This window comes from Sparus aurata, chromosome 3 (assembly GCF_900880675.1).
Source record: "Sparus aurata chromosome 3, fSpaAur1.1, whole genome shotgun sequence".
NCBI classification, from domain to species: Eukaryota; Metazoa; Chordata; class Actinopteri; order Spariformes; family Sparidae; genus Sparus; species Sparus aurata.
In genome coordinates this window covers 29,264,349-29,290,465 of record NC_044189.1, presented here as the reverse complement: position 1 = coordinate 29,290,465, position 26,117 = coordinate 29,264,349, and the positions used below count along the sequence as shown (strand labels likewise).

At 40.5% G+C, this 26,117-nt stretch overlaps 1 protein-coding gene across 1 annotated transcript in view; it reads left to right on the top strand.

The window, feature by feature from the left end:
- The window catches only part of foxo6b (forkhead box O6 b), a 45,274-nt gene that overhangs the window by 1,855 nt on the left and 17,302 nt on the right, over positions 1-26,117 (top strand). The window lies entirely within an intron of this gene.

The following is a 26,117-nucleotide window of genomic DNA, read 5'->3' as shown; positions in this document are numbered from 1 at the left end:
CCGATTAGGAGCGTCACCCATGCCGCCGTTTGGGTGCTCGGGTTAAACCATTTGGAGCCACCCCGCCCCCCTGCTATCCAGTGCGCGCATGTTAATTTACGCACAGGCTGTGCGAAAGCATGGCACAAGGCGAGGGGTTTAAAAGGACAATAACAAGAGATGATGACATGGGGTGTCACAGCAAACAGATGTAACTACAGATTATCCCTTAAATTCAAATTAATATGAGGTTAATCTAATAGATTGGTTGCTGTAATCTACTTAAATTTACCACCCGTTCTGTTTGAGGATTAATGGCCTTTTGTTTTCATGCCTTGTACTGGATATTTCCCCTCATACTACCCCTTGTTTTTGACAAAGTTTTGCTTCTACATGCCAGTTTATCAACATTTCAGCTATTCTATAATTTTTAATACAGCTCTACTACTTAAAATGACAGTGCAGTAAATTCTTAATAAATGTACTCTGTGTACCTACATCATACAAAATATGTAAGAAGCGTAAACACAAGTAATTCATATTTGAATCAGACTTTCAGGGAAAGAATAATAATAAAAAAAATACTAATCAGTAAAAGTCTAATTTGCTGTGTCTCTTCATGGTCTTTTTTTCTGTATAGTGGGAGTTTCATTAAAGGGCTACAAGGGTCAGTACTGCAGTTAATGGGAATTTCTTAAATAATGGATACACACTGTTAACTTTGACAGAACAGGGGAGTAGCCTCAGATACTCCTGCTTGTTTAATTTGACAGTAATTGATTCACTTCCATTGTTCTATTCAGGAGCCTGAAAAACAGGTGCATTTAACAGAAGGTCAGCCTTATAGGTGGCCTGGAAACATGTTTAAAGGGCCCCTCCAGTGATTTAGGATTTCACTTCTACGAAGTTGGTTAAGTCACAACAGACAAATTAAAAAAAGAAAACTGAGCAGCAGAGGCCAAGATTTCCTGACCTCCAGTCCCTTGTGTGGGTTGAGCTCCAAAAACACTTTGTCCTACAATTCCCATAATGGTATTCAATAAGTTTTCCTATTAGACTCTCGCTGCCCAAATCTTCCAAACCCGACACTTGTAACACAGGCTTTCCATTTAAATGTACTGATTTATTATGAAGCCTCGGAGATAACCCTAGTGACATCAATGTGACTTCATCAAGGTTATTTTTTTAAAACACTTTAAATCATACAGAATAAATTGTACAATTGTTCTACTGAGCTCCAACTGTAAAATCATACCTGCTGACATTTGGCTGTAAAAAAAAGGGAGATTTTCAAATGGACTCCCCTCAATGCCCCTCCCCCTATTACCCTACTCCACAGATTGATTGAATACATATAAGGATATAAAAATAGGAAGGAACATTACTTTTATGTGTTGAATTCATCACTGACAATAAAATAAAACTGAAAAAAGTACATAAGAAGACAACGTCTTAAGTGTACACCACAATAAGGGGAGGTCTGGCAAGATGTGGAGTGAAATTTAGAAGTGTATTTCTTCTTCTTGGGACCTGTTTCATCGTTTTTGAGAGGCACACTGAGGAGAACGGAGGGCTTGAGCTATAGTGCATATAGGAGTTTGTATCACTATGAAATCATGAGGTTTTACCAATTGGGAGCACAGGGGGATAAAGGGTTAAAGAAAAGGGAGACTCCCACAGAACTTGGGAGTGTTGAAGGTATGGTAACTGCCCCTTATTATTTTTTTCTGCTTTTGAACTTTTATGGTTTGCTTTCTTGTGTTTTGCCTTTCTAACACAGCCTTGTCATAAAGTGAACACAGATAAAGGGGAAACACGGGTTGCAGGGGGATTAACAGGTCTTTCACACCGTCTGTTTGTGAGTGTGACATTGAGTTGATCCAAAATCTTTTGACTGCCTCTCCCGTTATGTTATCATATCCTTACAGTGCTATTTGACAACTGCCATTGTCTTCCTTCTTTTTTGCCCCTCACGTACAATGTTTTTTCACTGCAAAGACATCTTATTTAGCTCCATACCACAGTCCAATTGAGCAGTATTAAGACGCAGATTAATCTCAATAAAATCACCGCTTGATTTCGGTTTAGAGCGCTGCGACAACAACCGCTCTCTAATCTTTACGGTACAGGGTTTTTTTAAAAATTGGATTTAAAGCGGGGCTTAATTCCCGGGGCCTTGTTTGTGCTGCCCAGGGATGCCCAGCTTGATACCCACTCCTGTTCCAGCTTTGCGCGGAAGTTTTGATTGGTTAGTCCGGCAAGGGAGCTGATTGGTGGAGAGCGGCTCCAAGTTGAGATGAAAAAACAACTTGTTTGAATCTTAATAACACACAACGAGAGAGAGACACACATTCACACACATGTTGGACTGTAACAGTTGGCAGCGACTTTAATGAGATTTGAAACACAGAGAATCACTTGGAAGCATACGCACGCACACACACACACATACACACACACATACACACACTTATGTACAATATGTATACACTCTCACACATTCCTATATGTTTCTGCTTAGATTGACTTGAGGAGGGGTGGTGGGTGGGTGGGGATGTATATGGATGGATGGTTGGATGGGGTGAGTGGGAGGGAAATAAGATCCAGTCAGAGTATTGCTATTAAAAGCAGTCTTTAAGAGCTGTTGTGTAATCCTGTCTGAGAGCTGCTGCTCAATTCAGCCGCTGGGCTCTTTGTCTTCATCTGGGCCGGCAGCTTCTCCTGCCTCTTAATACCACACACACACATACTGTACACACACTGTTGAGGTGTCACTCACTTGTTAAGTGTCAAGCGCTAACGCTACAGCGGTGAATTGGATTTCTTTCACACGTTCTCACACTTCTTGTGTCCACTGGTAGTGTATAGATTTCTTTCATTGTGGTTGGGCACACACACACGCACACACACACACACACACACACACACACACACACACACACACACACACACACACACACACACACACACAGTGTTGCTTAAGCATCTGGCAGGTTACCATGAAGACTATGTATGGATTTCTCCAACTGTGGTTCAGTAATTGCGGTCAAGTGTTTGTTATTGCATATGAGGTGGGAGGCTGTGTTTGGTCATATGAAGTGAGTTCAGTTCTGTAGGTGGTCACAGTGGTGGCGGTGGTGGTTGTGATGCGGGGGTCTGCACTCATACACACACGCACACACACACACACACACACACGCACACACACACACACGTGCGGGTGCACACACACGATGTGGTGTTCATTTCACAAGTGGTCCTGCGTGGGAATGGATGTGTTGAGCTGTGGCCTGTCTGCAGGCTGTACTGTACACAGATGTAACGCAGTGCAGGCAGGTAGGAGCTCACTCTACCTGAAGGCTTTACAGAGCAGCATGTTAAAGGCAAGTTGTGGGTGTATGACTGTTATAATCAGTGATGTAATGAGCACACAAGCTGCAATACGCACAAAAATCAATTATAATTTAGAAAAGCATTAATTTCTATGTCCAACTTCACACCCTCTTCTTACTTGATCAGACCCCATTCACAAATTCAATGTGTTATAAAGTGACTGTATGATAACTAACTCAAAAAGGAGATTTAGTTTTTAGTTACTCTTCAGCTAAAAGGAATTTGGTCACTTTTACATTTTAGAGATGGCTGCAATAATATAGGAGCATTACTTTCAGATATGAAAAGCTTTCATGCACTGTCAACACTTATATGTATGGGTTGTGGTACAACAACCTTCGCCTTGCATTTCATTTAGCAAGTCTCTCAGCTATCGTAGAAAGAACATATAGAAAACAGACACCTGTTAACGATTGGTCGATGAGAAATAATTGGTGATAAATGTTGATATACTGTAGGGCCCCTCATGCGCCCAAAATAATCTGCCAGAGTTAAAGTGTTATAACAGTTGTGGTACTTTCATATGAATTTCTGTTAAATTGGCGAGTGCGTTTTTTGTCTGTGTTCTTCTCAATGTGGCCAGAGATTGGTTGGAAAAGGATGATGTGTCCAATAATATCTAAAGATTTTTCTTTCCAAAAGTCCAACGTTCCTTCTTATTTAGTTGTGAATGTTTAATGTGTCTGGGAAAATGCGAGACATAAGGCCTTAAAGCTCAGAAGTTAACCTTCAGTAACATAACCAATATAGGTTTGAAGTTTCTAAAGATATGTCAGCCCTTAAAATAGACTGACTGACTTTAGGATGGTTTACCTTCTGTTCTCTCCCTCATTACTTAGAGCAAAAGTGGATCTTTACCTCTAATATGCTTCTAATCTGCTTGTAATGCATCACAATGCACTTCACGTAAAGAGTTGCCGCCCACGCTGATGGCCATCACCTTGCTGAGATTCTACTTGCAAGAGAGAGAGAGAGACAGAGAATAAGGTGTACAGCACGGAGAGAGACAGAGAGAAAAAAGAGGAGGCAAGGAGACATTTTGAAGAACAAGGTATTATTTGTCCTGCCAATAAAACCTTTTTTGAATTGGATTCAGAATTGAGTGGGAGAGGGAGAGAGGCGGGAAGAGAAAAGATAGAGCGAGCGCAAGAGTGGTGGCGGTGGCCCCTGCTGCTGAGCACATTGATAGCAGCCTTAATGCCTGTGATGCTCCAGTGCCAGCCGAGACAGAGGGGAATTGGTTGGAGATGGTAGAACAGGCTTAGAGGGTTCCCTCTGCCAGCCGGCCTGGCGCGGGCTCAACAGAAAGCCCTCTGCACTGCTACACAGTTATTGTTATTATCACAAAGGCCCAGCAGAAGGAGAGGCAGCTCTCGAGTTGGCGGGCTTGGCGCTGGGTTAACCGGGGGCGGGGAATGGGAAGAGGAATTTGGAAGGCGAAGGGGGTTGGTTGTTGAATCTGAGACTTTGGTAAAACTCATCTGATCAGTACTGTGAATGGAGAGAAAACAGTTGGGCAGAGTCGTTGAGGGCTTGAATGGAAAGGAGGCCATGCGGAGATAGACAGATTTTGATCCGAGAGGATCAGTTGCCTTGTCAGTTGATGCCGAGCTACAAAAGGCATTAGAATAGAATGCGGGCAGATATCACTTCAATCTGGAGAAGGGCTGAGATGTAAACAAGGGATGCACCGACAGTGGAGGCGGGGTGTTCACTGCTTAAATGAGTCATAGTGGTTGGAATAGAACATAATATTCTCGCCCTCAGCCCTCACACTTCAATCAGTTGGAATAAATCAGCTGAAATAAAATGTTGAGAAACACTCTACAGACGGAAATTCCAGAGAGAAAACCGAGTCCAGACACAGAACAGTCAGTCAGGCAGGCGGATCTTGGGAATCATGCCTGGTGGTGTGTCGTAAAATGTCGGCCCAGCACACATTTTTCCTCCGTGTTGTCTAGCAGACCTCAGGGCTTCAAAATGTTCTGGTGTCTGGCTCGGACGATGAGCAGAGCACTAGTCAAAAAACATACTGCCCTCCGTCCTCACTGTCCTCCAGACTGTGACCCAGGAACAGGTTAGCACCTAATATTGTTACACCACTGACAAGGCCTTAAACAACCATAACAGGGGATTTTTTGTCATCTTTGCTCATTTTGTACAAATCGTTTTCTGTTGGTTTTGAAGTTTTTTTTTCAAATTACATACACTCACTTTACACCATGACTGACCATTTTAAAAACCACGCTTTTGTGTTGTATTTTGTGCACTAGTCTTTCGGTTTTAAGTCATTTCTATAAGATACAAAAACCTATTAGAGTTGTAAGTCCTGTAAGTCCTCGAGTAATGTTAAACGTTGAATATTAACTCAAAGTGGGAAATCATATGTTGTTATTTGTTATGTATTGTTGCTCTCAGTCAGTGAAGCAGGAATATAAAGAGTTTAGAATTAAAAATGTCATTCACATTGCCAGTATTTTTGGTTTTTAGCTCCCTAACAGATATATATTTATATTAAAATTTGTTCTGAACATTTTTAAAAGCAGGCTTTACTAACGTTTTCACTGGTTTGATGTGATTTCCTTACCTTTCGGGCCAGCCCGTTCTCACTCCTAAGCCATCTAATACAGCAGTCTCGTCAGTGGCACAACTTTTCTATGCTTGACGCTGTAGGTACCCCTCTAGCTCACTTCTTGAGGAGCCACTCTTGTGCAGTCCGTCTAAAGAGCAAGAAAATTGTAAGGATTGACTTTGAAATACAGTCATTATAACAATCCCAGTCTATCAATTCACTGCAGCACCAAACTGATTATAATCCCACTGGAATCAAAGAAAAATGTTATACTGTAATCATGCATCTGAAATTGCACTAAATTTTAATGTGATTAATGACACAGTTGCTTCATAAAGTATTCAACCCCCTAACTTTCTGCATATTGTACTCATTATACAATGAACTGATTTTAATAAATCACCATGCACTCAGAGTGTGTTTATTTATAATGGACTTTTGATGCCTTATAATGCCTTATGAACAACACTTCAAGTAATGTTGCCCTGATTTTTACTGCAAATGGGATTACTTTTTGAGTTCCTACACACACTCAAATGGGTTTGATAGAGGTTTGTATGGTTCTGAAGATTCCAGTGTGTGTATTTTTGTGTGTGTGTGTGTTCATGTGTGCATCTGCTCTTGTTGTTGTATAGCAAGGCCTGATGGGAGTCCAGGTCCGGGGGGTACAGCTCTAGTTAATAATTCAGATGAGGCTCATTATCAAGGCAGCGCAGATCTCTCTCTGATTCCACCTTAATTGCAGGCAGGATGTGCCTCTCAGACACTCTCAAATTCACTCCCCCTTCTGTCTGCAGCTGCAAATGACTACCACACACACACACACACACACACACGTACACACGCACACACACACACACACACACACACACACACACACACACACACACACACACACACACAGATACCCATTCGTTCTCTTCCAGACATCACTTCTTCGCAGCAGGTCCCCTCGCTGACAGCAAATCTATGTGTGGAGCAGGTGAATGGACATTTGGAGATGAGTAGATAAATCCCACTCTGAGCTTATGACGATCACAGAGTATCGTCTCCAAGGCCAGGCATGTGCTCCTATTATGAGTCACTTACATTTTTAATCAGATCTTCATGAGGGCTTTCTCCTGTTGGAGGGCTTGGCAAACTAAGATGGATGGGAGGTAATCAGTCGGAGGACAGCGGCTCCGTGATTAATGCTGCTGGAGAGTGAACCTCTCGCCACAGCGCTAGATGACCTGGATCACGGCTTTTCAACCCCAAATTTTTTGTTGTGCTGAAGTGAGGAGGGCATGTAAAAACAAGACAACTGCTTCTTAGTTTCATCACACTTATGTTTGATTTATACAGTGGCCAGGTATGTCACAGAGAAGTTATTACTCAGATATCCCAGAGATGATTGTACCAGACAATCAAAATTAACACAGGACAAATTTAAGATACCTATGTTTAGTAGGAATGGGACAGTTTCCTAGGCAGGTGGAAAATTAAGTAAGAACAAACCCTTATCCTAACTCATGAATGTCTAAAGATCCTTCCTGAAGATTTGTTGTTCAGACCGAGAGATGATTGAATGTAATTGATGTAAATAACGAATGATTTCCTGCTACTAAATAACCTTCCTGGTGCTTGTATTTTAAATGTACACTACTAAAGAAATTGGCACCCGTTGAATTCATATCATATCACCAGAAAGTTGTGGTGTCCACAAGGAAATACAAAGTCAAATACACAAATACAGTCCCATAGGTATTTCTTTTTTTCTCCAACAAACAGCTAAGTTAGCAAGCATGCTAAGAAAAATCAGCATCTCAATTTTATAAGCTAGCATAAGCATTAACAGCTGTTTACCAGTCTAGATATAACATTGGCAATTCAGCATCAAACGTTAGATCTTCCATCACCAAAAGTTGTATCAAGATGCCAATGTTAACACTAGTTTTGTCTGTATTTCCTTCTTTTCTTTGCAGCTGAACGTGGTTTTGTTGCAGGGAGTAGGTTGTTACAATGTGTCCTCAGGACAGGGCTACTTCTTCATTCGCTCATGTTGGACTGAGAGTCTTGATGCTAATCACTACTGCCTCGGCATCCTTTTCACTGGAGAGCTGCAAAAGGGCTTTTTTCTTTTTGAGGGAAAGAGATTTTTTTTTTAGATTTAGAGATTTCTTAAAAAACCATACAGTAAGGATTGCATCTCACTGACTGGATTAAGTGGGTGGGAATTTGTGACTTTTATTTCTGACTTAGTATAAATGAGGTGAAGAATGTCAATGGCCCTGGAACCCAGTGAGTTGAGGAAGGCATGAACATTGCAGGGCTAGGGCTTTTATTGTAGAAAATGTATAATATGCATTCATTATCCAAGACCCATTCAAACTAAAAGATTCCTTTGGAAGTGGAACATAAAAGTGCTTTAAGACAAATTGTTGCTTTCTGAAATTTTCTCATATTCAGAATTTTCTAAATAGAAACCTGATTACAAAAAGCTCTGAAGCAGTCCAGGTCTGTCATACAAGTCTGCCTTCTCTACAAAGAAGAAGTAAAACAAGAATAAGAATAAAATGAATTTGGACGTGTTAACTGCACCACCGCGCTTCACACAACTCTTCTTTTAACCATTAACATGGTCACGATGATGACACTGCTAACATGCTACTATTAAGTAGCTATAATGTTCCCCCTCCTACCCCATCATGTTAGCATGCTAACATTAGCTAATTATCCCTAATCACAAAGCACTGCTGAGGCAAAATTTCATAGGTTTCCAAATGGTCATAATCTCAAATTCATCCTGATGAGGACATAATGCCAACCAATCCACTACTTTTTGAGACATTTCACTCAAGGCCATTAATGTCAGTAGGCTCAGTTCAGGAGACTCCTATGGGATCATGACTGTCAGTACAAAATGTATGGTAGCAAGGTAATTACATAGTATGAAATAACTGTTAAGGTACTTCCGGCTTGATCAAACTGGTGGCCCTACAGCCATCCAAAGAGCCATTCTGCACATAAAACTGATATGAGGATTTGTACATGACTTGTTCGATTCATTCAGTGGAGAATTCTTACACTCAGACAACCACCTCAGGGTCTTTTATGCAAGTTTATGTTGAGGAATATCAAATAAAAAATACATCACACATCATGTACAATCAATTGTTTCCCTCCATGACTGTGTTGTTCCCTTAGCTGCCTTTACATTTTTATCAAACTTTATAGTAGTCATGGACCACTTTGCTTCAGCAAAACTTTTCTTTTGGTGTTGAACTGGATTTCAAACCATTCCTTCTTCATTTCTGATGATACAACTCAGTTGTAGTATTGACACCTGCAGTAAAATAGGTCTATGTCTTCTTTTCACCGTTGGGTGACATTTTTTTGAAGTAACTTGATTTAATTAATGTCTTTTGGATGGTGGCCATTAAAACTACAGCATATCACTGCTATTAAAGTAAAAAATTAGTTATCAGGCCCAGCACATTTATTAATAGTTACTGATATATTCTTATTCACTTTTCTTCTGAGAGTCAGGGGAGGAAATTGATAGGTCTACCACTCCAAAGACTGCACTGGCAGCTGATTAGCTAAGCTTGGTACAAAACGTTAAATCAAATTTTGTTACCTTTGGACTGTTTCCAGTATTCATTCAATGTTAAGTTACCAGCTGCAGACATAGGCCTGCTTATTGTACACACATGGCAGATCTATCCACCTTCTTATCCAGCTGTCATAAGTAAAGTGAAATGAGCCATTTCCATCAAGAGGTGGACTAAGTAGGTCACAGTTTTTTCAGGATTTTAAAGCTAGTTAAAAAGTTTAAACACAAGTTTTAACTTGCCCACAAATGATGCAGAACAAGTAGTTGTACATTTGGGTGCATCAGTTATGTTAATGGTCAAATATCGCTAATGCACATGTGGCATTCAACAACAACAACAACAACAAAAAGACAAGTTGGTGCAGTTAAGAGACTTTGGTGAATCTGACTTTGAACATTTGTATAAGTAAACCTTATTGTGAAAAGTTCCGTGGTTTAGGTAAAGAATACAAAAGCACTCTTGCATGAGGCTGAAGGCCAAAAAAAGTCTCTACAAAGCAACATGTGAGGTATGAAATGGATGGAAAAGTATTAGACAGTGGTGGAATTAAAATTAGATCTCTAAAGGAAAAGATGCTGCAAATGTTAAAAATTAATGGTTGCAGTGTTACAGGGCATATTAGTAAAAAGCTCCACTCCATCAATTTACAATACTATCAATCACCCTTAATGCGTATTGTTCTCAGCGTAGTTCAGTCATGTTCAGGTGATGTTCAGCATCAATCAAGTCACATTCATTTGCTGGCAATTGAATCCATTTTCATTAAAGATGTCTATAATTGCACTTTGATCATACTTGATAAAAGCCAGTTGAAATGAAAGCCATTAGAGCCTTAAGAGCAGGATCATTTGGTGTGTTTTAACCAGATTCATTTGCTCATTGTCTTTGTTAAAAAAAAAAAAAAAAAAAAAAAAACCTCTGTTAGCGCAGTTGCTACACCGGGGACGGTGTCTGCTAACGATGTCAACTTGAGAGCAGAAAAAGGAACATGCCTCCTGTCTATTGTCAGCGCAAAGTAGGGTCAGGGAAGAGTATTTTTACTTAATGAATATTCATCAGTCCAACAGCATATTTGGACAAATTACAATAAAAGCCTTTCAAGATGGAGCTGATTGACAATAATTTACAGTCAAGTCATTTTCGAGACTATTAATCAGTTTTAAATCATGGCTAAGCAGATATGTATTATATTATGTCTGGATTGTACAATTGTGTGTGTGTGTGTGTGTGTGCGTATCTGTGTGATGGTTTGCTGAGGGCAGTCGTGGAGGCAGACAGAGGTTAGCAGCGTAAGACATCCTCTCAGTGGATTTCTGTGTCAGTTTGATGAAAATAGGTCAGGATTCAGAGCTCGGCGTTTAGCATTCTGCCCATGTGATGGCTGACGCCGAGCCTGACGACAGCTTGCCTCGAATGAACTCCAGAGTCTTTCTGTCTCTATGTCTCCGTCCCTCTCTTTCTCCCCCCTCTCTTTCTCCCCCTCTCCTCATTCCTCTGTAATCTAAACTCTGTCCTGTCATCCTCAGTCTCTCTGCCGTGACTTCCATCTCTCCGAGCTCACGTAGAGAAATTCAAATCTGTAGCCGTAGATTAAGCTTGGTCCTCTGCAGAAATTGCACTTAAATCCACAATAGTCTGTGTCTGGTGGAACTTATTTGATTTAGATGTACTTTTGAGTACTGTAGTCGCGCTGTGGAGAGAGAAAATAGATGTGCTGCAAAGTTTTATGAGGATAATCTTTCAGCCATGGCCAGCGGTGACCTAGCTTAGCATAAGGTCTATAGCGTGTTTGGTCACCACTAGAAGGGCTTGATTTATTATTCTCCTACAGAGCAGGCCCCCATCTCTCATGACTGCCATGTCTTTAAAAAGACTCTCTTTGAAGGTGAATTCACTCACAGATGAGCAAGTTCAGGGTTAGCTTCATCTGAGTTACAACAACCACCTCTGGCATTAGGAGAATTGGCAGTACACAAATAATGGGTAAATACAAAGCTAACAACAGGAGGAGATAAGTGAAGAGACCACTGCCAGGCCAATTCTGTTAAGTGAATTTTCTGACAAGGTTGATCTGTGTCCAATTAGATTACCTAAACAGAAAAAAGGTTATTTCATAGCCTTCAAATCACTGTCGCCTGAGAGGAGTTGGCTGTCTTGCCTGGCTAGTAGCCAGCAACTAATTGAGAAACACAACAAATGCAATTGTGAACATGTGACTTGTAGCTATCTAGTTAAAGCTAGTTTTTGCTCTGTAAGCACCAGGACTGAAGGTCTTAAAATCAGTCTCTTCACCCAGCACTACAGCAAGTCATCAAATAGGCTACTAGGCAAATTGCATAGAAACCAATAGAATGGTTTATAATGATATTGGTTAGCCCATGGACTTCTTTTACAGCTACTCCCGTGCAGTGTACACATGAAATGTGACAGTTGAATGAGCAGTTTGCAATTCAATATATTGAGCATGTTCCGGTTACCCAGAGTACAAAGCCTTTTCTCTTTTAGCTGTTCTTAAGTGCCACATAGTGCTCAAGGGAAGGTAGCCTGTTGCCTATTGTCTGTTGCCTGAATAAAAACTGTGCTCAAACAACATCTGAAGGTAGTGCAGCTATGGCTGGCCATTAGGGGAGAGATGTTAAGGGCCCACCGACAAAGGGGCCTATCATTCAGCTCACCCAAATGATAACTATATTTTATTTGAACTAAAATACTCCCCATCACTTATTAAAACAACAACACAAAAAACATTTTATCGACCTGAGAAACTGAGTGACCCAAACAAACTACTTTCTAAAGTTCCAGAGTGCCAGAACACATAAATCTGGGATCCAGAAAAGGAAAGGAGAATAAAAAAGGGAGCTGGCAACAGCTTAAGAACCAAATAGTAATATAATGACCAACCTTTTCAGTCAGCTCAGAAAGCTACTTCCAGCCAGGCTGAAGAGTCAAGCGATAGGACAATAATGTTACAGCTAATGTTAGTGGCTAAGATGTCGCCGTCACCTGTGAGGAAGAGAGCAATGTCAATAAAAGTAAGGAAGCCAAGGTCAACTAGCATGACCTTTTAGTGTCTTAACCCTATTTGACCATTTGTATCATATTTGATACGAAAGTTTCTGAGACCTCTATCTTGTCAACATAATCAATACTTTCCTTAAAAACCTGTTGTATATCACCTGATACATGTATTCTGCTCACTAGTGGATAATCATCCCACTGCAGGCAGACGAAGGACTTTTTTTGGCTTTTTCAAAATGGCCGCTGTCATTAAATCATTCTTACACTTTTGGCAGGAAAATCTTTGCTAGTTTACAAGAAGTTACAGTAGGAATAACATTTATATTGTTACTAATTTTTTCAAGTAAATATGTTATGTATTGAATCAATGCATAATTACTCAACGATTCATTCTTAATATTACAGTTAAACTGTGTTAAAAATGTGTGTATCAAATTTGATACTGCAGGTATTTATCCCTGAATGGTCATGTCACATTTTTGTAATGGAATCAACATCAATCCTACCACAATACAACCACACACTATTTTGCAAGCACTGCACCAGCAATCACCTCTCACATGCCAACTGTGAAGGTATAAGGTGCATTTTTGCCTGAACAAGGACCGAAACTGTTCTTGTGCCGACCACAAAGTGAAAAAAAAAGACTGTGAAAAGTTTTATTTTATGTTCTATATTTTCAAAATGTTATTTGGACAATTAGATTTGTATCTTAAATCAACACTGTTTTGAGCAAAAAGTTGCCAAAAACGCCCAATGTATCAAATGTGATGCAAAAAATATCTCATAAACAAAATGATATAGAAAAAAAAAAAAAAAAAAAAAAAATAGAATTTTCTGACAATGTTTTGATGGGTCAGGCTTTATAGGGTTGCTAAAGGTCCCAAATACCAAAATGAGCACCACTAGTGGTCATAGTCCAGCGCCACAGACCAAATCAAACTTGCGTGCCGGCCACTCCTCCTCTCTCTCTCTGCCCCCCAATACGCCCGGCTCTCTTTACCTCCACTGTTCTCAGCAGCAGCAGGTGTTTGCGAAGCATCCCGTTAACAGCAGAGTCAGAAGCATTTGCATGAAAATTAGGTCTACCGAACCTTCAACACTTAAAAAGTAGCCTAATTTTGTGGAAAAAAACGCAGACTTGGCAACCCTACTTGTGCCCATTTACAAACGGGGCAGTCCAGCGGTTCTGAAGGGACATTTGCGCATGGCCAGATGAGCTATCCAAAACAGGGAAGCATTGTAACTAGACACAGAGAGGGAGTGTGATGGCGGAGGTCGAATGTTGTATATTGGACCTTTAGCAACTATAAAGAATCCCACCAGCTTTAAAGGTTGCATGTCAGTTGCCAAAGATGATTTGATTATTATTATGTAGAGGCCCTTTGATAACACAGGACTTACAACTTGATTTGGACAAAGTATATTTTGGTCGCTTGGTGGGTATTTACTGAATATAAATTTATATACCTGGTTTCATCACATCCACTGCTGCTGAAGTTAGAAACTTAGGTATCACCTTAGACTCCACACCCTGCTTTGAATCACATATCAAAAACATCACAAAAACAGCCTTCTTCCATCTTAAGAACATCTCCAGACTCCGCCCCTCTCTATCTCACCCTGTCACAGAAACACTCATTCATGCCTTTGTTACATCCAGACTGGATTACTGCAATAGCCTTCTCCTTGGATTGCCCGACCAAAGACTAAAAAAACTTAAATATGTCCAAAACTCAGCTGCCAGAGTCCTAACTCACACACGTCCTGGGAGCACATCACCTCCACCCTTCAGCGCCTGCATTGGCTCCCAGTCCAATACAGAATCTCTTTTAAAACACTTCTTCTGGTTTTTAAATGTTTTCATGGCCTGGCACCTCCCTATCTATCCCGTCTTCTCCATCCCTATTCGCCACCCCGTTCACTACGTTCCTCTGATTCCCGTCTCCTCTCCATTCCCCCCTCTAGACTACGCTCTATGGGTGACAGGGCCTTCAGTGTGGCTGGCCCCACATTGTGGAATGCTCTCCCCCTCAGTTTGCACCAGTGCCCATCTATTACTACTTTTAAATCACAACTGAAGACTCACCTTTTTAAAATTGCTTTCCCTGATGATTTGTAATGTTTTAATTTGTTTTATGTATACTTCATTTGTATACTTCATTTTGCTGCTTGACTGCTGTTTGTTTTTGTAAAGTGACCTGAAAAGGCGCTTTTAAATAAAATGTATTATTATTATTATTATTATTATTATATAATAGTTCTAGGTATACATTTTTTCCCCAAGGCCCACAAACAGGTTAAAGGGATAGTTCGGTTTTTTGAAGTGGGGTCATATAAAGTACATATCTATAGTCGAACTGTTTCCTACCGTAATCACCGATCAGCGCAGCCTCAGTTTGGAGAAGTAGAGAGCCGCTCCAGCCCAGACGCTCAGCTTTGTACTGCAGTGAACGGGGTCCAGCAAAAAAGCGAAATTAACCACCAAAAACAAGGCTCACCTAAATTTTTTTACATCAGTTCAAGTGTACGTTGTACAGGTAAAATTCACACCGCTTTACATTGCAGTCAGACCGCGCTTTCTTTTGGCACTACATTTTCTCAACCGCAGAACCCCCGTATCCCTACGCACTAGCGTAACTGGGCAACAGTTTATCCGCGAGCTGCGGAATACAGCGCGAGGCCTAGCTGCTGGACGAGAGGTTTACTTTCGACAAAAACGAAACTTAACTCTCCGTATCCTTCCGTATTAGCGCTCATGCGTAGGGAAATGGGGGTTCTGCGGTTGAGAAAATGTAGTGCCAAAAGAAAGCGTGGCCTGACGGCTATGTAAAGCGCTGTGAATTTTACCTATACAACGTTCACTTGACTTGTAAATTTTTTTAGGTGAGCCTTGTTTTAGGTGGCTAATTTCGCTTTTTTGCTGGACCCCGTTCACTGCAGTACAAAGCTGAGCCTCTGGGCTGGAGCAGCTCTCTACTTCTCCAAACTGAGGCTGCGCTGATCGGTGATTACGGTAGGGAACAGATCGACTATAGATATGTACTTTATATGACCCCACTTCAAAAAAACCGAACTATCCCTTTAATGTGGCCTGCTAATAACTGGCAACAATGAAGATAATCATGTATGTTTATAAGTAATACACAACAGACTGATCAACTGAGCTACTGTTACTGAGGTTCAGTGTTTGCACAGCTGTACACATGCCTGTCCTATTCATTTTCTGTAAAGTCTTATTTGTCTGGTATCTGTTTCCCCCTGTGTCAGCCTCTACCTTGTGAAGAGTTAGATTGCACCTCCATAACTGATTTATTGGCCCTCTGAAAGTCTGACTTCATCAAATCCTTGATACTGCTAGTCATATATACTGTCTTTGATGAGTGCCACCAAAGTCGATGTGTGGATTTAATAGTAGCATTAATCTGCCTGTTTACTGGTGTTGTTGAGTGGAAGGTGGTCACCACAAGATGCAGCACTAAAAGATGAGTTATGGGCCCAGCCGTTGAACGATGAAAGGGCAAAATGCAAAGCAGCTGAGTTGTGGACGAGAGTGGCGGATTTAAGCAAGGTCTATATACTGTACATAAAGTGACAAGGATGGACAGAGAGAGCTCGTTACTGAACGTGGTATAAAAAAAACAAAAAACTGTTACATACAGAGCTGTCAAAGTTTGCAGCAGGTTGTCATCTGTCACTAGGTGTTGCTAAACACATGCTGGAGGTTATTTCACTTGTTAGTATGGTTTGCTTTCCTGCTAATTTAGTGAGAACACATGATAATTGTCTCTCATGTGACATTTTATTGGATCACACAAGTATACTTTCCTTCTTTTCACCTCGTAACTCTGTTTGAATAATGAGCTTGCTAAAACATATCCAGACTAAACACCAGCTTTTTTTTCTCCTGGTGTTTTCCAATACATTGTGACAGGTTGTTTTTTGAAATGAGGCCCACGGGATCTAATTGGCTGTGGTTAAGAATAAGGTTAAACCAATATACTGGGATCATAATGGGCTTTTATCATGTATTCTGTGCTTACAGTGACCTCTGATAGGATGAAGATCAGTGATGAGGCAGCACTGAATACATTTTCTGCCAAAATGTACCAAAGTAGGGGACCCATTAGCTCAGTTGGTAGAGCGGGCATCCCATGTACAGAGGCCTTGTCCTCGCTGCATCAGCCCCGGGTTTGAGCCCCGGGTTTGAGTCCCTTTACCTCGGGTAACCCCCACCCTGTTTCCTGTCTCCTCTGAAGTTGTCCTATCAATAAAGCCATACAACGGCTAACAAAATAATACAAAAGATTTAAAGATAGTACCCTTATAAGCAGTGGTGGAATGTTACAATTCTGAAGAACTTGTACTTACCGAAGCATGTAATGCTACTTTATACTTCTACTCCACTACATTTCAGATGTATTTACTAGTTCACTTATCAAGATTTTACATACATAAACATACACTGACATCATAAAATATGATTTATTTAATAACATGATTAATAATAATGATGTCACTCAGTTGCATTGTGGGTAATGTAGGCACCAGGATTTCAAAAAGCAGTCTGCTGGTCTAGCTTTGCACTACTACACTATTGGACTACATGAACAACATTTATACTACAGAGATATCACTTGTTTTATTTCATGCATTCTTCTTCCTCTTTAAAACCTGGTACCTACATTACCCACAATGCAACTTATCAAGTTTCATTATAGGAATTGTAGAATGCGAGGTGTTTGGTGCCTAACCCATGCTAGCGACTAAAAGTCCCCGATGCTTTGATTTAGAGAATTCTCTCAAGTTCTTCAACTTTGTGGAATTGCAATACTAACTCGCTGAACATTTTAAAGCAGGACTTGACTTTTTTTTTTTTATATATTGCAGCTACCTTGAGCAATATCACAATAACTGGAGCAAGTCTGTCATCGCTGATTAATGTGGTGAAGTTTAATCGATTGAGCTTGATCAACACCACAGTTGATAGTAAGACATAAATCTGATCTGAATCTAGTACATTATTCTGGCCAGATACTATTATAGCCTGACTGTTATCAGCAGTAATATTATAGTATTATAGTATAAGCTGTTTTAGTGGAGTCCAGTTTAAATGTCACTTGATAGTGTAAATGCTACATCAGAGGCTTATTTAAGCAATATGATCAATAAATATTGTCTATTTGCAGATTGCCTCTAGAGATATTGACAGATGTGATTGCAGTAGACCTACAGTAATGAAGCTGATGGCAGGACAGAGGGGACCAGGGCGGTTGTAGCATTGTGGTTGCGTGACTGAGCAGTACACAGGCCTGTCTGTGTAATTCTCGTAAGACGGATATTAAAGACGCAGCGCTGAGGCCTTCCCTCCGCTCCGTCTCTCCCTCGCCTTCCCCATTCTCCCTTCCCTCTCTTTCCCTTTCCCTCTCCGTCTCTGCTAATGATCTGCTCCGCCTGTCGCTGCCTGGCTGACTGATGCCCACTGACAGCACCACTCATGCGGAAAGGCTGCACACCCCTCCTCCCCTTCACGCACGCACGCATGCACACACACACACACACACACACACACACACACACACACACACAGTAACGAGTGATGAACTCCTCCACATTCTAACGCTACTTATTTACTATGCATGTGTGACACACATGCACCATGCACGCCAACTTGCGTAAGCACTCACGGTGAGACGGATAGATCTGCTTTAACAAATCACGCCCATTTGTTCACTCACATGTCAACAGACATATATGTAGAGCAGAGGACAAACATAGACCACACAGTGTATCTACAGATAGCACTCGTCCTATGCAGCATCCATAGGAAGCAGCTGTCTTACCATCCATGCATTTTTTATGCAAATGACAACGTACTGAATGAGATAGGTTGAATAGAAAATGGCACATATCAGTGAAAATACAGCAGTGTCACAAAATAGTTTTTTCGCTTCCCTGAGGCAGAAAACTTTTTTGTTGATAAAGAAATAATGTCATAAATAGAGGTGGGAATGTATTAGTCATATGAATGATGAGGCAAGTTTGACATGATAAGAGTGGTAAATGCCTCAATCTCAGCAGTCAGCGCTGAGGATATGACGCATTGTTTGTAAAATGTATTTTCGAGGCAACTTTCCAAAAGGTACTCGTACTTTATTACATTTAGTTTGCACATTAAATATATGGCAATATTAGTGCTGAAGCAAGATGAATTGATAGATAGTTTTGATAATCAAGTTTAAGTAATTTGGCAAACATGGCAAACATAAACAAGTTCCGACCTCTCAAACATGATACGCTGTAAATTGAATACATTTGGCTTTTGGACCGTCGGTCGAGCAAAACAAGCAGTTCTTCTTAACTAAGACAATCTTAGAACTTGTCTGATATACACATGTTTTTGGCAACGAGGCCTCAAATGTGACAAAGATACAGGCAGAAAATGTTACAGTTTAAAGTGAAACTTTATTGTCTACAAAGACATCCATGCACTGAAACAGTAAACTTCACTCGTAATTTAATAATCATAGATAATCCCAATACATAGACATAGTTTGTATGTCACTGGATTGTGCACAAATACTTTCACAATTCTTTCACAGGTATATATGGTATTGTAATTTACATGGCAGATCAATGTAATCACTTTACTTTCATTAATCTCTTTTATGCTTAATTAACGATTTCTCTTATTTGTTTTTCTTACCTCTTAGGTTTAAATGTATAGTTTTCCGTCTCTGTTACTGTGGGGGCTAGAGTCTGTGTATAGAAAAGCCCATCTCTTGTACCACGGTGACACGTGAATTTCTTTTATCCTATCTGACACAAATTATGCATTCAAAAATCTATTTACCCACCTAAACTTATCTCATAGAAACACAAGTGCTTCATTTTATTGTTGCATCTTTTCAGATTTTGCCATGGATTCGCTTCACACCTGGATGCAGCGATTAAGGCTTGATTAATATTGGTTTTGATTGCCAACACTAATCCAAACATTTTCAAACCTGCTGGTAGGTGAGATTTTCTCCTAATATTAAATGGTATTATGCACACTTTAGCCAATCTGAGATGAGGTAGAAAACACTCCAGTGGTGCTCAGAAATAAATCGTCGCCACTTCAAATATTTAGCAACACCTCCAAATTGCAGCTTCTGGATCTAGCCTACTTTCTCAATAAAATAATAAGTGAATCTCTCTCTATTCTTTCATTAGAGTGTGCTCAGGCACTAAATCAGTATTATCTTGCTGCTTTTGCTCCTAATCACTAATTGGCCCTTACTAATAATAAACAGTCATGCATATGGAAATCTTATCAAAATAGCTTATTTTAATCAATCCAGGGTCATTTATACACATAGACATTCAGTTCAGGTATTGATCGACTCTTCAGTCAATCCATTATATATATCACAGGAAGACGCCCACTTGTTCATATTTGATTTCTAATAACATACCAATTTCTGTAAGCATGCTTGGCTCATTCCTGCCTCTGCATCTCAACATCAGTGCCCTGCCAGGGGAGTTTCAGGGAGGTAAGAAATGAGGTCAGTAAGCAATGCTGTGATGCAGGGCGACACCCCTGGGCACCCCTCAGTCCCAGCCTGCACACGGCCCAGAATCCCCCAGCTGATGGCTTAGCCCTGCCATTACACTCAGCTGGGGTTACGGAAGGCTATGTGAGGCCTGCCGGCTCTGGCACAGATTAGACCTGGAGAGTCAGCCAGGTACTCAAATGCTGTATGGAATATCTGGCCTACAGACCAATACAAGACAGTTATAGAGGGATACAAAGCATTCTGTACTGGAGCATATATAAGGGAGATTTTTTATTTCTGTCAGTACATAATGTTTATGTAACTAAGTTACTAAGTCCCTTCAGGACGAAACAGACCCCTCCGCGTCTGGTTCGTCCTGTCGGGACTTAGTTTCTTGATAATGACCGCTGTTCTATACATTATCCCACTTATTACACTTCTACTTGCCAACACGAAGAAAAACTTCACACAGTGTGTCTTTCTACAATTTATTTGTTACCATTCATAGTGTTTTTCAACAGAGAAATATAGTTCGCCAAACCGACAACAAAGGCGTTGAACAGAACATTCTTTAGAACACAGCTGATCAATTGTCAGCTGAAATTTAAGTCCTCTAACCAGTCTTTTAAAACTGACATGGCCCATACCGTGCTCTGTTTGGTGTTCAGTTCGTGTCGATCCTCTTCTATTTTATCAACATCTCTGTCATCCAAAACTTTGTGCCGTTTCTGTTCTCCCTCTTCGCTGCTTTCCTCTCTTTTTCTTTTCTTGACCGGTGACGACAACTCAGCCTTTTGCCAAGAGTTGAAATCACTGTATTTTTCAAAAATATTAAAGTTAATGTGAAACTCATCCATACTAGTGGCCTAGGAGTATGTTTTTTCTGATATGAAGTAGGCTACAGATCAGCTGACGTCGCTTAGCGACCGAAAATGCTGGGGTGATAAGTGACCGGACTACTTGTGGGGCAAAGATTTAAGAGTGCGGAGTGCTACAAAATATGTGAATCCGAGACAAAAATGCCACTTTCCTTGACAGCGGTCAAATATGCTTAACAACAGTCAATTACACGAATAGAACTGACCACCAAATGTTGGGAAGGCCCATTCAAGTGAATGGAGCATTCTACAGCGTTAAGAAGAGCCGTGTAATAAAGTAGAATATTATCCCCTGCCTTATTAGTTGTAACTAATAATTTTATTCATAAATCATGCACAGATGAGTTACAAGTTTAGGCTGACAGCCTGTGAAAATCTCTCATTATGAGTTCTTAGCTTACTAATAGGCCATTATGTTGGCAGTTATAAATGATAATATGTCAGTAATAAAGAACAATAAATAATGAACTCTGCAAAAACAATGATTAATTATTTCTCTCATTATAATGACATCAGCAAAAGTTAGTTAGTCGCTTGGAATTACAATTAAGTCATTGTTATTTCATTGATTGATTTTCTTCTTCTTCTTTTATTGAAATAATTTATCAAACCTGCTGTTGTATAGACACATGGAGTGCAGGTTAGATGTTCTACAAATAAAAAGACTAAACAAGTCAAACCATAAATTTTCCACAACGTAACCAATTAAATGTTAAGATGGCTTATATGCATTGCTAAATTAATTATTAACAACTAATAAAGCCATTAGCCAGAACTTATGAACTCTTTATAACAGTCGACTTTTTATGATGAATATTGTTTATTACAGGTAATGTACGGGCAATTTTTAAGTGTTAAACAACACATTTTTGTTTCCTCTAGCTCTAACACGAGGTTACTGTCTGTGGTTTTAAATGCAAGTTAAATATTGCATCAACCAAGGAAAAACGTTAGCATTTTGCTTTTGTATTGTCAAAGATATAGAAATATTGATACATATCTCCTGTCTGAATATATCTGAATATAACTAGCTGCGTTCTTTTGCTCTCCTCTCCGACAGCTAGCTGACACATGCACCTCCTCCAGAAGCTAATTAACTTTGATGTTGTTGTGCTTAACACGAAGTAAACAGGCCTTGTTATATTTTTCTTTTATAAAAATCTATCTGAATGGTATCAAAAATGATATAAAAAATATTTTAAAATATATTATCATACCCCTAATTAAGAATGTGTAAGCAGCATGATGAAATCAGGTGGTGAGGGCCTCTATAAAATTCTCAAGGAAACATTGACTTCTTGCAGCACTTTCCACTCTTCAATCAAGTCTAACTGAGCATAAAAGAACACACACACAAGCACGCACAAAAAGTAAAACAAAATCTATTTCCATTTTGTTTCAATTAACAGGACAATCTAAACTTTTGTTAGCTGCGGTCAGACCATTGAGAACAGTCGAGTAACTTCTCAGTTCAAGAAAACGCGACGGCGCTTAGATGTGCAGCAGTAAGGACTTCAAGCCTCTAATGAAGTTTCTCGTCTACTCTTTGAAAGACTGAACGCTCTGCTATACTCCACCCCTCAGCTACCAGCTTGACCCCCCCTTCACTCACACTCACGCAAGCATGCACACACACACTCTCTCTCTCACACACACACACAAATACACACATGTGCAGACACTCAAACACACACAAAAAAAACACACATTCCAGCATCCCCATTAGCAATTCATGAGCAGCGTCTCATTAGACTTTAAGTTTTACCATAGGCCTCTGAAGTATATGGCTGGAGCAGTTATTAATATTTCATAGTCTCCCATTGAGGAGCTAAAAACGAAGTCGACCCGCTTCCGCTACAAAGTGACTCGCGCTCCTCTTTTTTTCTCGTCTTTTACTTCTTTTTTACCCCCTCTTTTCCCTGTTCGTTAGACTGTCTCTCTCTACCCCTCTCCTCGCCGTTCGCTCCTCTGCCGCCGCTTTCTCTCTTCAGCTTCTTCGCTTCCGATCCTTCTCTGCCACACAGACCTTAACTCAAACTGACTTAATTGGGCTGTCTTTGTTCTGGGAAATGTGGGCATACCTTCCCCTTCTCCCCGGCAGAGAGAGAAAAGAGAAGTAGAAAGTGAAGAGGGGAGGGGAAAACGACAGAGGAGGAGGGAAACGATGGAGGAGAAACCTGAGTGAACCCCCGATTGCTCTACGAGTGCTCCCTGTGCCATGCTTGGGTTAGAGGGGCTCAGGGGCGGGAGGTGGGGGTGGGATGGGATAATCTGAGTGTGTGTGTGTGTGTGTGTGTGTGTGTGTGTATGTGTTTGGATTGGAAGATTGGGAGGGGAGTCTCGAGGGTTCATGGAGTGTCTGTCAGACTGGCAGACAGGAGCTCTGCCCCCGAAACAAACCCATGCATGAATAAGTCAATAAAGCCATGTCTGTGCAGAGTTTGTGTGTGTGTGTGTGTGTGTGTGTGTGTGCATGCATGCATTTGTGTGTGTGTGTGAGACAGAGTGAAGGGAGGGAAGAGGAGAGCATCAGATGAGGATGAGGGTGATGAGGCTTCTTGTTTCCCAGCGTCTGTGACAATGAGACAGACGCCACATTCCCCTGCAATGAGAAACAGACTGAGAGAGAAAGAGAGGACGCGTGATCAAAACCAGAGAGACAGAGAGGAGCACTTTGAATTGGTTGGGACAGTTACAGCATGTTTGCACATTGCACGGAATTGGTTGGAAGCAAAGTATGTGGGAATATGCTCTGTTCTGCATGTGTGTATGTGTGTGAATGTGTGTGTGTGTGTTAGGGTTCATAGTACAGGCTTCAAACTCAGGCCTGAACCCGGATGAACCCAGTTGAACCCTACTCAGGCTGCCAAATATGAGACCTAACCCAAACCCAATTGTTAGAATAAATGTTGCCAATGTATGTTTCTGCAATCCATGGAGTTATGGTGTGCTTCTGCTCTGGTTAGGTTAAGGTACAAAAACCTCTTGGTTAGGCTTAGGAAAAGATCTTGTTTTGGCTTAAAATGCCTAATTTAGTTGCCACAAATACTGTAGAAGATGTCGCAAGGTCTCATTAAAAAACATCCACTTTTGTTGCCACAAACATGATGGAGGCCTCCTATTAAATATCCAGTGGTGTCACAATAACGAATGATGAAACATCATAGTCCCTCATTAGTATCAAGTGGGTTTACACTTATAAAGGTTCATACATAGTCTGGAACTGTGCTCACTGGCTTGGAAGCCTTCCCTCATGCAACTCTGTGGAGAGGGGATGTGTCCCCTCTACCACCCAGTAGAATGTAAGGTCATAAACACATAATATGAACGTGAAGACATGTTTTGCATAATGTCAGTATGGTACATAGCCTACGAAACATACAAATACAAACACGCTAGCTGTGAACCTTCTATACTGGCAACTAGGCCGCCAAACAAAAGGGTATGTTTTTGTGTTTCCTTTTTTTCAAAGACAAAAAGATATGCTCAGGTTCAGATTTTCAGTTATAACAGACACTCCCAAAAGTATGTGATCAACCAAAAGTATCACTCAAGTGTGCTAGTTGAACATGTCATTCCAAAACCAGGACCGTTAATCTCCTACTAGATGTTGAACCTGGCTGCAAGGATTTGCTCTGATTCTGACACAAGAGCATTAGTGAGCTCTCCCACTGATGCTGTGTGATAAGGCTGTCTGGCTTATGTCGGCATTACAGTTCATCCCAAAGGTGTTGGATAGGGTTGAGGTCTGGGGGGAAAAAAAAGGCATTTTTTTATATTTTATATTGCTATGACTTTGGGCACAGGGTCAGTGTCTTGTTGAAAGGTCCAAACTGTTTCCATAGACTCCATAGAAACTTTTGTCTAAAATATCATAGTATAATTTTCCTTAATTTGAACTCAGCGGTCTACATTAGTATTGGACCTGAGAAAATGTTTCCTCCTAAACAAAATCCATGATCCTTTCACAGAATTGGTTAATAGAGAGCAAAATGATGACGTATCATTGTAGGCTTACCAAGAAGTGAGCATCATCCTGGTTCCCTTGACTGAATGCCAATAGGAACTTTGGCTTACTGCAGAAAATAAAAAAACAAAACAAAGTTTATGATACAAATAAATGACAATAATACTCACAAATGAACACCACTTTTATGATTTAAGTGTAAATGCAATTGTCCGAAGTAAAAGCTAACATTAAGCTATAAACAAAGTGCATCACATATGATACACACTGTATTTTGATCAATCTACAGTAAAGAATGACTACTGAGCAGATGTTTCGCATGAAGACATTTAATGTCATCACAACTTCTGTATTTAGCTACTTATCAGAAACCAACGTTTGAAAGACAAGTCAATCCAAGACTTTATAAATCAAGCATGAGGTATTTATTGACATATTTTATGTAGAAAGAAAAAAATGTGAAAACCTCTCAAGTTTGTGTTAACCACAGACAGTTTTTAGGTATTTAACAGAAAACCCACTCAAAAACCCACTGACTTTGAGACAAAAGAACTTGTGGAAAAATGCAAACTGTCTCTGGGTTTTAGAACTCATTCCTGTGCCACTCTATATGAACACTCCTTACGACAGCGGGGTTGAATGTACATTGACACATGTAATTTAGCTCACGAGAGAGAACATTTCTTTAAAAAATTACATCTTATAATAAACCAGAACCTGCTCTGAATCTGGCTAGCAACAAAACCTGTTCAATAACCTGATCTGAACCGGATCCCAAATCTAGTCTTTGCAGAGTTCACTTCAGGTAGCAGAACTATCGAGGCGGTCAAGCGTGGTGAGGGGCAAGGGCTTTAAGTGTTATATGATGCAGCTCTGCAATTATAGCTCCCTTGACACACATGTACTCTTCAATGTGACGAAGCAGTCCGAGGCAATGAGAGGAGTGATTTAATAAGAGCCAATGAAGACAGGGAGAGAGAAAAGGAGAAGAGACATGGGAAAGAGGGAGCGGGGTGAGACAGTGACACAAAGAAAGAAATGGAGGATGGAAACAATTCAGTGTCCTTGGAAACCCATAAGGCTAATTTGAATTTGAGACTGAGGACTACTTCTCTCTTCTTTTGCCTCATATGACCTCCTCCTCGCCCTTCTTCTGCGCTCCCCAATCAGTTTAAT